Genomic DNA, 10000 nt, shown 5'->3' on the forward strand with positions numbered 1-10000 from the left:
TGTGTTTGAGATGAAGTGTCTAAGGAGTGTGGCTGGTGTATCTCGAGTAGATAGGGTTATGAACGAAGTGGTGAGAGTGAGAACGGGTGTAAGAAATGAGTTAGCAGTTAGAGTGGATATGAATGTGTTGAGGTGGTTTGGCCATGTTGAGAGAATGGAAAATGGCTGTCTGCTAAAGAAGGTGATGAATGCAAGAGTTGATGGGAGAAGTACAAGAGGAAGGCCAAGGTTTGGGTGGATGGATGGAGTGAAGAAAGCTCTGTGTGACAGGAGGATAGATGTGAGAGAGTCAAGAGAGCGTGCTAGAAATAGGAATGAATGGCGAGCGATTGTGATCCAGTTCCGGTAGGCCCTGCTGCTGCCTCCAATGCCTTAGATGACCGCGGAGGTAGCAGCAGTAGGGGATTCAGCATTATGAAGCTTCATCTGTGGTGGATAATGTGGGAGGGTGGGCTGTGGCACCCTAGCAGTACCAGCTAAACTCGGCTGAGTCCCTTGTTAGGCTGGAGGAACGTAGAGAGTATGAGGTCCCCTTTTTTGTTTTGTTTCATTTGTTGATGTCAGCTACCCCCCAAATTGGGGGAAGGGCCTTGGTATATGTATATATGTATATGTGTATATATATATATATATATATATATATATATATATATATATATATATATTTATATATATATATATATATATATATATATAGGCAGACAGACAGACAGACAGACAGACAGTGTATATATATATATATATATATATATATATATATATATATATATATATATATATATATATATATATTATGATAGGTGAAATTGGCTATTACCAGAAGCATGATAAAATTACCTTCCTCCATCTAGATATAGAAGCCATGTCGTCTCACTATGTGGAGAGCTTATTCAGCATTATACTGCATTCTGAATTGGATCACGAATAAAACTAAATATCGCTGTCAGTCTGCATTATCCTCTTAAACAGTTTCCATGTATATAACAGCTACGTTTTCATTTTCTCATGGAATCCTTATTTGTGTGTGTGTGTGCTTTTGCGTGTGTGTGTGTGTATGGAGGTAATGCCTCTTAATCTTCATCTGCATTCAAAAAATAATAATATGCATAATTAATAAATGTGTATAAACTTCATTCAAGTTTTGAAAAACAAACTTTTTTGCTTTCATGGGTGTTATTATTATTATTATTATTATTATTATTATTATTATTATTATTATTATTATTATTATTATTATTATTATTACCAGCTAAGCTACGACCCTACTCAGAAAAGCAGAATGCTATAAACACAAGGGCTCCAACTAGGAAAACAGATAGAATAATGTGCCAGAAAGAAACATACACTAGCACTTCTTTTAATTTTTGAGAAAAATGCAGATAATTTTTTCTTAAACAATAAAGCATTTGAAGCATGTCAAATCATCTAGATTGCCTACGTATTTCATACAGGCAATGCCATGATCATCACCCTACCGTTATCCTTATTGTTTCTTATTTCCTCCAACACAACCATTTCCCTCAGCTGTTACATCATAAAGGGAAATAAGTTCTGGCAATGGCTGGACCTAAACTGCTCTGAGGCTGCTTCGAGTGGGTGATCAAAGAGGGCGTCCAATTATCTGGCTGTAAGTGGTTATCTTTGGGCTCGAATACCAACAGCTTCCTTTTATCTGGCCGTCCTTCACGGAGGAGATTAAAACTGAAACACAGACACGGAACGAATTACCTCAGCATAAAAACGAGGTGTTGGTGGAAATTGGAAATATGTTTATTAGTGACCAGACGACATGCGAATAGTTTCTAAATGCTGAGCAAGAGAACTCTTATTCGGGACAGTGGAAAGCAAGGTATTAGCTCAACCGATTTCAAGGTAGAAGGGGATAAATTTAAAGATTAAGATTTCTATTAAAAATGTTTTAGGGTAGAGGTAAAAAAAAAAAGCTCAATTACAGTCAGTATTCTAGAAGTTTTATTCCAGCTGTGACCAAGTTGTGGAATCGGGTAGTTGAATCGGTAAACTTCAAAAGTTCAAACTTACAGCAAATGCTTTTATGTTGAACAAGCTGACTTAAGACACTTTTTATAGTTTATATATGAAAGATCTTTTTTAGTGTTGTTACTGATGCTTTGTTTTGTACCAAGTATATATATAATAAGTAAAACAAAAAATAGGTTTTATGGATTTTGAAAAGTTCGTCGAAACAGTTTATTTTCACCAACTCAAAAAAAAAAAAAAAAAAAAAAAAAAAAAAAAAAAAAAAAAAAAAAAACAGTACATCAGTGAAAGTACAGATTAAGCTTCTGTCTGCTCTATACAGACCGTCATTATGCTTATTGGTTTGATTATGGTCAAAGCCACAATGTAGTAAAAATCTATTTTTTTTTTTTTTTATATAATAAATCCATGAGCGAACGACTACTCTAAACCATAAGTGGCCAACAGTCCATTTAAATGCTTGAAGGCCACTTATGAATGGCAGAGGCAATGGATAGTGACATTTCCCTATCAAGCAGGACAATGCCCTAGATAATGACCAAATTACAAAGGATCAGTGTCCAAGACCACTCTCCACCCAAGCTAGGAACAGGGATGGCCAGGCAATGGTTGCTGATGACTCAGCCGGTAGACTTATAGGCTCCCCGAAGGATGTTGAGGTTGCAGACACTAAGGAAACTAACGAGTTTGAGCAAGATATGAATCCCAGTCCGGTGATCGCCAGGCAAGAACGTTTTCAATATCAACGTAGGTATATCATGTGAATAACCATTGTGCTGCACTTTATTGGCTTTTTCTTTCCTCACTGGGCTGTTTTTCCTTGTTGGAGCCCTTGGGCTTATAGGCTATTGCTTTTCCAAGTAGGGTTGTAGCTTGGATAATAATAATAATAATAATAATAATAATAATAATAATAATAATTAAGAATCTTAGACCCATGATAAAGTGCTTATGGTATCATAATGATTCATACTTGAAATATATTGACATTACTCGTGCGTATGACAGTTTTGTTTGTAAAGTTGCGCAAGAAAGCAATGGAATTTATATAATATTTTCAGGGCCAATATCTCAGCATCATTTTTTTTTCTTTGCTGTTTATATCAATATTTCTCGTTTACACATAAGTCATTTGCAAAGCCAAATACATTATTAAAAATAAAGTACAATTCGATTACAAATTTTTATATTAATTCCAATATATTTTCTAACTTTAAAGATTATTTTATGTTTTCTAATTTATAAACAAATAAGATAATCCAGAATAAAAATCTGTCTCTAGAATTTTGATCATATTGTTGAAAACATTTTATTTGGTCTTTTTTTACGACAATTGATAATTTCATTCAGTAAAACAAAGGAAAAGTGAATAAAATTCTAATTCCTTTATTAAAATAAACTTACCCAATCATCTAAAAACACGAACATGATGGGCAGAGTAACTAATTATATCATACACTTAAAATTTTGTATTATAAAACGGTGAATGTCTGGAAAAATTTATTCCAGGATTTTTACCGTTTTAAAAACAGATATATTGTCGTAAATGAGTGATATTACGGTCACCAACATGTGAAAGATAATAAAAAAAAGTAAGGTAAAATTACGGTCGCCTGTATTTTACTGAAATACGGTTGAGAACTGTACAGTATATTTCTACGGATAATTCCCGATGAAAATTACGTTTGTTTAACAGTGTATATATGAATCTGCATCGATCCATAAATACAAACAAACCATTTTGATATTTTACATGTAATAGAAAGGTAAAAAGACAATTTCATATTTTGCCAGCAGTTTCACGGAGTTGACACAGGATATTCTTGTTTTTATTTGCGGTTCGAACGATTCTCCTCATCCAAAACCCAGGCTTTTAAAATCTGCCTCCGTTTGAAAGTCTTTAAAACTATACATTCCTTGTGTTAACGTCAAGTTGTTTGAAACATTAACACATATAAAGATGAATCCTATACTTTATTCCTTCATATAATATTTATAAAAAAAAATTGAGTAAAAGAGGCTACTTTTAAAATGCTTCAATATCGATGAGAATTTCCAGGCGTATTTGAACAGCTGTCCTCAAAACTTTGTGTGAACATAACGGTAAACAAAGAAGACATCTGGCAACTAGAATAGACGTTTTTATTCCCATAGCCAAAAGGCTGAGATATTTTTAGGTTAGTGTAATATCCCTGATGTATTTTTGGTAGAACATTTGCTTTGGTTAATTGACATAGCAAAGCCATTTATTGACATACTTGTCAATCAGAAAAAGAATTTTCTGCACAGTAAAGATGCCACTTTGGTAGATAAGAATCTCAATTACTTATACTCTAGGCATCAAGAGATATATTTTGTATATGAATTATCTATTTTAATGTTGTTGCTGTTCTTAAAATACTGTACATTTTTTCATCATCTTTTATTACTCCTCTTGTAATTTATTTACTTCCTTATTTTTTTTTTCACTTGGTTATTTTCCCTGTAGGAGCCCTCTGGCCTATAGCATCTTCTTTTCTAACTAGCGTTGTAGTTTAGATAATAATAATAATAATAATAATAATAATAATAATAATAATAATAATAATAATAATAATGATAATAATAATAATAATAATAATAATAATAATAGTATAGGAATTTCAATCTCCACAACTTTAGATAACGCGTCTTATTTGTCATGAGTCTTTATTCACTTTGACAACTTGTACAGCATATTACTTAGCAATGGGCAATACCAAGATAAAGTGTTCAGGATATTGTCTAATTAATCTCAAATAATCGTTAAGTTATAGATATATACAGATTACAAATAATAACCAAAGGATCTTTTAAGAGAAAGCGTCTATTATAGTAGGGTTGTGGTGGCCTATTGGAAACGTCCCTGCCAGGCGTTCTTCTTGACGGAAGATCGAGTCCCGCTCAACCTCGATAGTTTCTTGTAATGTCTGCAACCTCACCATCCCTGTGAGCTGAGGATGCGGAGTTTTGGGGAGCATATAGGTTTACCAGCTGAGTCATCACCAGCCATTGCCTGGCATTCCCTGGTCATATCTTGGAGGGAGAAGGAGGGGCTTCAGTGCTGATCATATGTATATATGGTGAGTCTCAAGGGCATTAAGGCTGCCCTTTGTCTATGCCATTCATGAGCGACCTTAGAATAATTCAACCTTATGTCTTTTCAAAATCCTTTGCAATTTTTCAAAAAAGTATTTTGTATACACTAATTTGGCTTCAATCAAATGGAGGATTTGCTTTCTATACGACTACACTGTAATATAACCGTTGGGTTTCTACCATATGTGATTACAAATCGCAGTCGATATTAAACCTTTTGCAAAAGGTAGTATTTTTTCTGTTTTTCATATTAGAATTCATTATCAGTCATATGAATAGGGTGTGGCAAAAAGAACAATTTAAGTAAACAGTAATAAATGAAATTCGAAGCATATACAAATGATTAAGAAATCTTGTTAGCATACATCATATACATAACGAGTTTTTATAATACATTTTTTACGTGCAGCGACAAACCAACTTGAAGGTTACAATGATATGTAGATAAGTCAAATGTCAAACCACATTCAAACACAGCAGCACTTCTCAAAATAAACATATTCGAATAGGAACTACTGTAGATGATTTGCTCAAAGATCAGTCAAATCATTTCGAAAATGCCAGCAGTCAATGTCAGGGTACGAAGAAGTCATCAATACAACCATCATCTGGGAGTTAGTAGGAATTGCAGAGGAAGACGAGCGCTTGCTTATGACCTCCATCAGCCTCGCTTGCCAGGAGACGCCTTCCGTAATTACACCTTAAAGGGATCGTTACCGCCAATTTATTCCAGCATCATTGGGCGACCTGAAGCTGACAGCGTTAATAACTTTAACGATTCCTAAACATACATACATGCATACATCATTATCATCCCCTGGTACTAGTCTACGCAGGACCAATGCCTCAGAAGTGTCCTTTCATTTGCGTCTGTTAATAACTTTCATGATCGTTTCCTAAACATACATACATGCATGCTTCATTATCATCATCATCATCAGCCAGTACTAGTCCACACAGGACCAAGGCCTCAGAAGTGTCCTTCCATCCGTCTGTTTATGGTATTTCTCTGCCAGTCCACTCCCGCAAATTTTCTTAGTTCGTCAATCCATCGTCTTTTGTTTATTCCCCTACTTCTTTTGCAATCCCTAGGGACACTTTCTGTTATTCTTAATGTCCATCTATTATTTGTCATTCTTATTATATGTTCTGCCCACATCCATTTCTTCTTCTTACCTGCTGTTAGAACAGCCTCTACCTTAGTTTGCTCTCGTGTACATACATACATACATACATACATACATACATACATACATACATACATACATGCATTCATATAAACTGTTAAAAATATTAGCGTTATGTTAAATTCGTATCACTACGCACACAAAATCTTCTTAACGTGAAATTCTAACATTTCGGCAGTCGACATTATTAAAAGAAAAAAAAATTAAGAAAAACCTAAATGCCAAATAGTACAACGTCCAAGTGAATTAAGAATTAACTCCGCCTCCTGGTGCCAGGAAAGATCAAAGTAAACTGTATCTAGTGCTAGATTATCAGGCGTCTTCTTACGGAAATCAATCTATTTTCTCTCAATGTCTCCTATATTGATTTCTGAGTGGGGATACCTTAATGGGGTGAAAAGGGTTGCGTATCGCCATGATCAGCAAACCTGTACTAGTCAGGGCCACCTATAATAGGTTGGTTTTCTGTGAGCGATCAGACAAAAACCTCCCACCATCACCAATCCGCCAGCATGGTGATGAAAATTGACAAAATTCCAGACATGAACTGACATGTCTGAGGCCTTTGAGCTGGACTAGAAACAACTGCATTTGTTGTTGTTATTGTTCTTATTGTTGTTGGTGTTGTTGTTATTATTGATGTTGATAGTCTATAATGATACAATTGATATTATATGTCATTTCTCTCGCATATTGATATTTTCTTTGAACTGGACTAGAAACGACTGCATTTGTTGTTGTTGTTGTTGTTGTTGTTGACAGTCTACTGTACAATTATATATTTGAAATTATATGTCATTTCTCTCACATATTGATATTTTCTTTGACCTGCTCTAGAAACAGCTGCATTTGTTGTTGTTGTAGTTGTTGATGTTGTTGTACACAATCTATAATGATATATTTGACATTATACGTCATTTCTCTCGCATATTGATATTTTCTTTGACCTGGACTAGAAACGGCTCCATTTGCTGTTGCTATTATTGTTGTTGTTGTTGTTGTTGTTGTTGTTTTTGTTAATAATATGTAATGGTATAATTGACATTATATGCCATTTCTCACGCATATTGATATTTTATTTTCCTCATTTTTTTTTTCTGAATTTCAATAGTGAAATATAAGCAAATCTCCACGAAGCTGAAATCACCTCATTGAATATTCTATGGAACCTCCTAACCCTTTATTCAAGACTGGTCAATCATTTGTTGGGATTTCTGACAGCTGCTCTCTTTGAAGGACTGATGCCAATCAAATCAAGTTTATCATGACTCAATATTTATTTTCTAATACAAAATCATTAATTTGTGCGGTATTTTATTATTGATTATTGGGTGATTAATGTTAATAATGATTTATTATTTCACGCTACTTCATACAAATGATATGAGATTTTGTTGAAGAAATTGTTTCCACACACTATATCAATATCGGCTTCACGAACAAAAATCCTAATGTATACATTGAGACATTAATGTAGAATTAGATATTTAAGAACGTAATAAAAAGCAGCCACAAATGTTCAAATATATATTTGAACATATGTATGCACATGAGTCATAGCTGCCCAAGAATATTCAAGCGGCAAAAGGCACATACCAAAGCAAAAGTATTTCAAAAGGAACAAGATGATTTCATCACAAACAATTTTTTTTTTTTTGTTTTTTTTTTGTTTTTTTTTTCGAAAATGACAGCCGTTCATGGCACCGTCAAACCTGTAGGAAACGTCCCTGTCTGGCGATCTGCTGGACTGGAGGTCGAGTCATGCTCTAACTCAATAGGATAGATTCTCGAAGTGTCTCCAACCTCACCATCCTTGTGAGCTAAGGATGGTGGTTCGTGGGAGCCTATAGGTCTACATACTGAATCATCAGCAGTTAAAGCCGGGTCCTCCATGGTCCTACCTTTGGTGGTTAGTCTCTAGGGCATTGCCACGGCTCTAAGGCATTGTCACTGTGTCCCTTGCCTCTGCCCTTCGTGAGGAACCTTTAAAAAATAGCCATCATCTTGATATCAAGAAGAACCAGACTAGAACGCTTCGCTGATGAGTCAAATACCAAATAGTGCACCTGAAAAGATAGATAAGACAAATTAATCCCTCCCGGTGGTTAAAAAAAAAAAAAACAGTTACAAATAAACAGACACGTCTCTATTGACAGAATATCAGCTGTTTACTTATGCATCCTAATTCTGTATCTCATTATCTCGTTGATTCAAAGTGGTGTGTTTGAAATTTTACCCGGTTTTATAATAGGTTGATATTTCCATTTCCTTATTTTGACGGATTTCATTAATAGCTTCGTGTCAGCTAAGCTAAATGGTGGTTAGATTATGATATTGAATATGTCAAAGAATATCCTAACCTTTTATATAAGACTCATGAATCCTCTGTTGTTGTTGTTTTCTTTTTCTTCATAGGTACCCTTCTATCTATCTCTTTAGGGTAATGATGTCAATCAAAGATATTTTACCATGACTAAATAAGTACTTGCTAAAGAATCTGAATTGCATAAGAAAGGTTATATTTGGAAATTTAACATTAACACTAATTTGTTATTTATTTTGGCTTTCTAAGGAAATCATGAACTATGTATTACTAGAATACCCATACTTAGTGATTTGAAAAAATGTACATGGTTTAAATCAATCATTTATTCTATATATATATATATATATATATATATATATATATATATATATATATATATATATATATATATATATATATATACGTACATATATATGTATATGTATATACACATACAGTATATATATATATATATATATATATATATATATATATATATATATATATATATATATATATATGTAAAAGCCCTTAATCATTCGTATACTTCATTTCTCTAAATCACATGATCAGTAAGGTTTCACGCATTGCATACAGTACTGTATATAATGTATAGTAAGTAAATACTAAATACTCATTGGAAATTGTAAAAAAAAAAAAAGAATATTATACATTGTGAGAAGAAATCAATAAGAATAGAAAGACAGTAGGGAATGAAGAATGGAATAGATATACAGTATGTAAAAAAAAAAAAAAAAAAAACTGAAATAAATCTTGAACAGAATATGTTCTCTTCTTCCCAGGCATTTAGAATGAGCTCTACGAAGATGAAGAATCATTGCCCTTCCCTGAAGAATTCAGGAAAGTGATGGATTTTTAAGAAGATATTCCGATTTCCCACGCGACCTGTCTCATGTTTGAGTAGACACAACCTCTGGGGGATACCTTCCCGGGAAGCTAGTCAGAGAAGAGAAATAAAATGTTCTACGTTGTTGTTTCCAGAGTTATATAAAAATTTAAATATGCATAAATATAAATAGAAAATATAATATATGAATAAACATAAATATATATGAAAGCATAGAAATAAAAATATGAATAAATATAGATATAGAAATATAAATGAAAATTGATACTTTACCTAAAAGGATATACGATAAACATAAACTGACATTTACGAACTTTTTATAATGGAGTGTAAGTGCAAATTATATGATGGCACTCACTGAGTGCTACTCCGTCTTCTACCAAAATATACAACAGGATTTTTAATGAGAACTTTATAATCTTAAATTCTTTAGGTGCAAATGGGCGAACTATTTGCAATAGGAAGCAATAAAACTATTGAAATTTTGTCATCATCTCGTTACTGCTTGTGTAGATATGAACATTC

This window comes from Palaemon carinicauda, chromosome 7 (assembly GCF_036898095.1).
Source record: "Palaemon carinicauda isolate YSFRI2023 chromosome 7, ASM3689809v2, whole genome shotgun sequence".
NCBI classification, from domain to species: domain Eukaryota; kingdom Metazoa; phylum Arthropoda; class Malacostraca; order Decapoda; family Palaemonidae; genus Palaemon; species Palaemon carinicauda.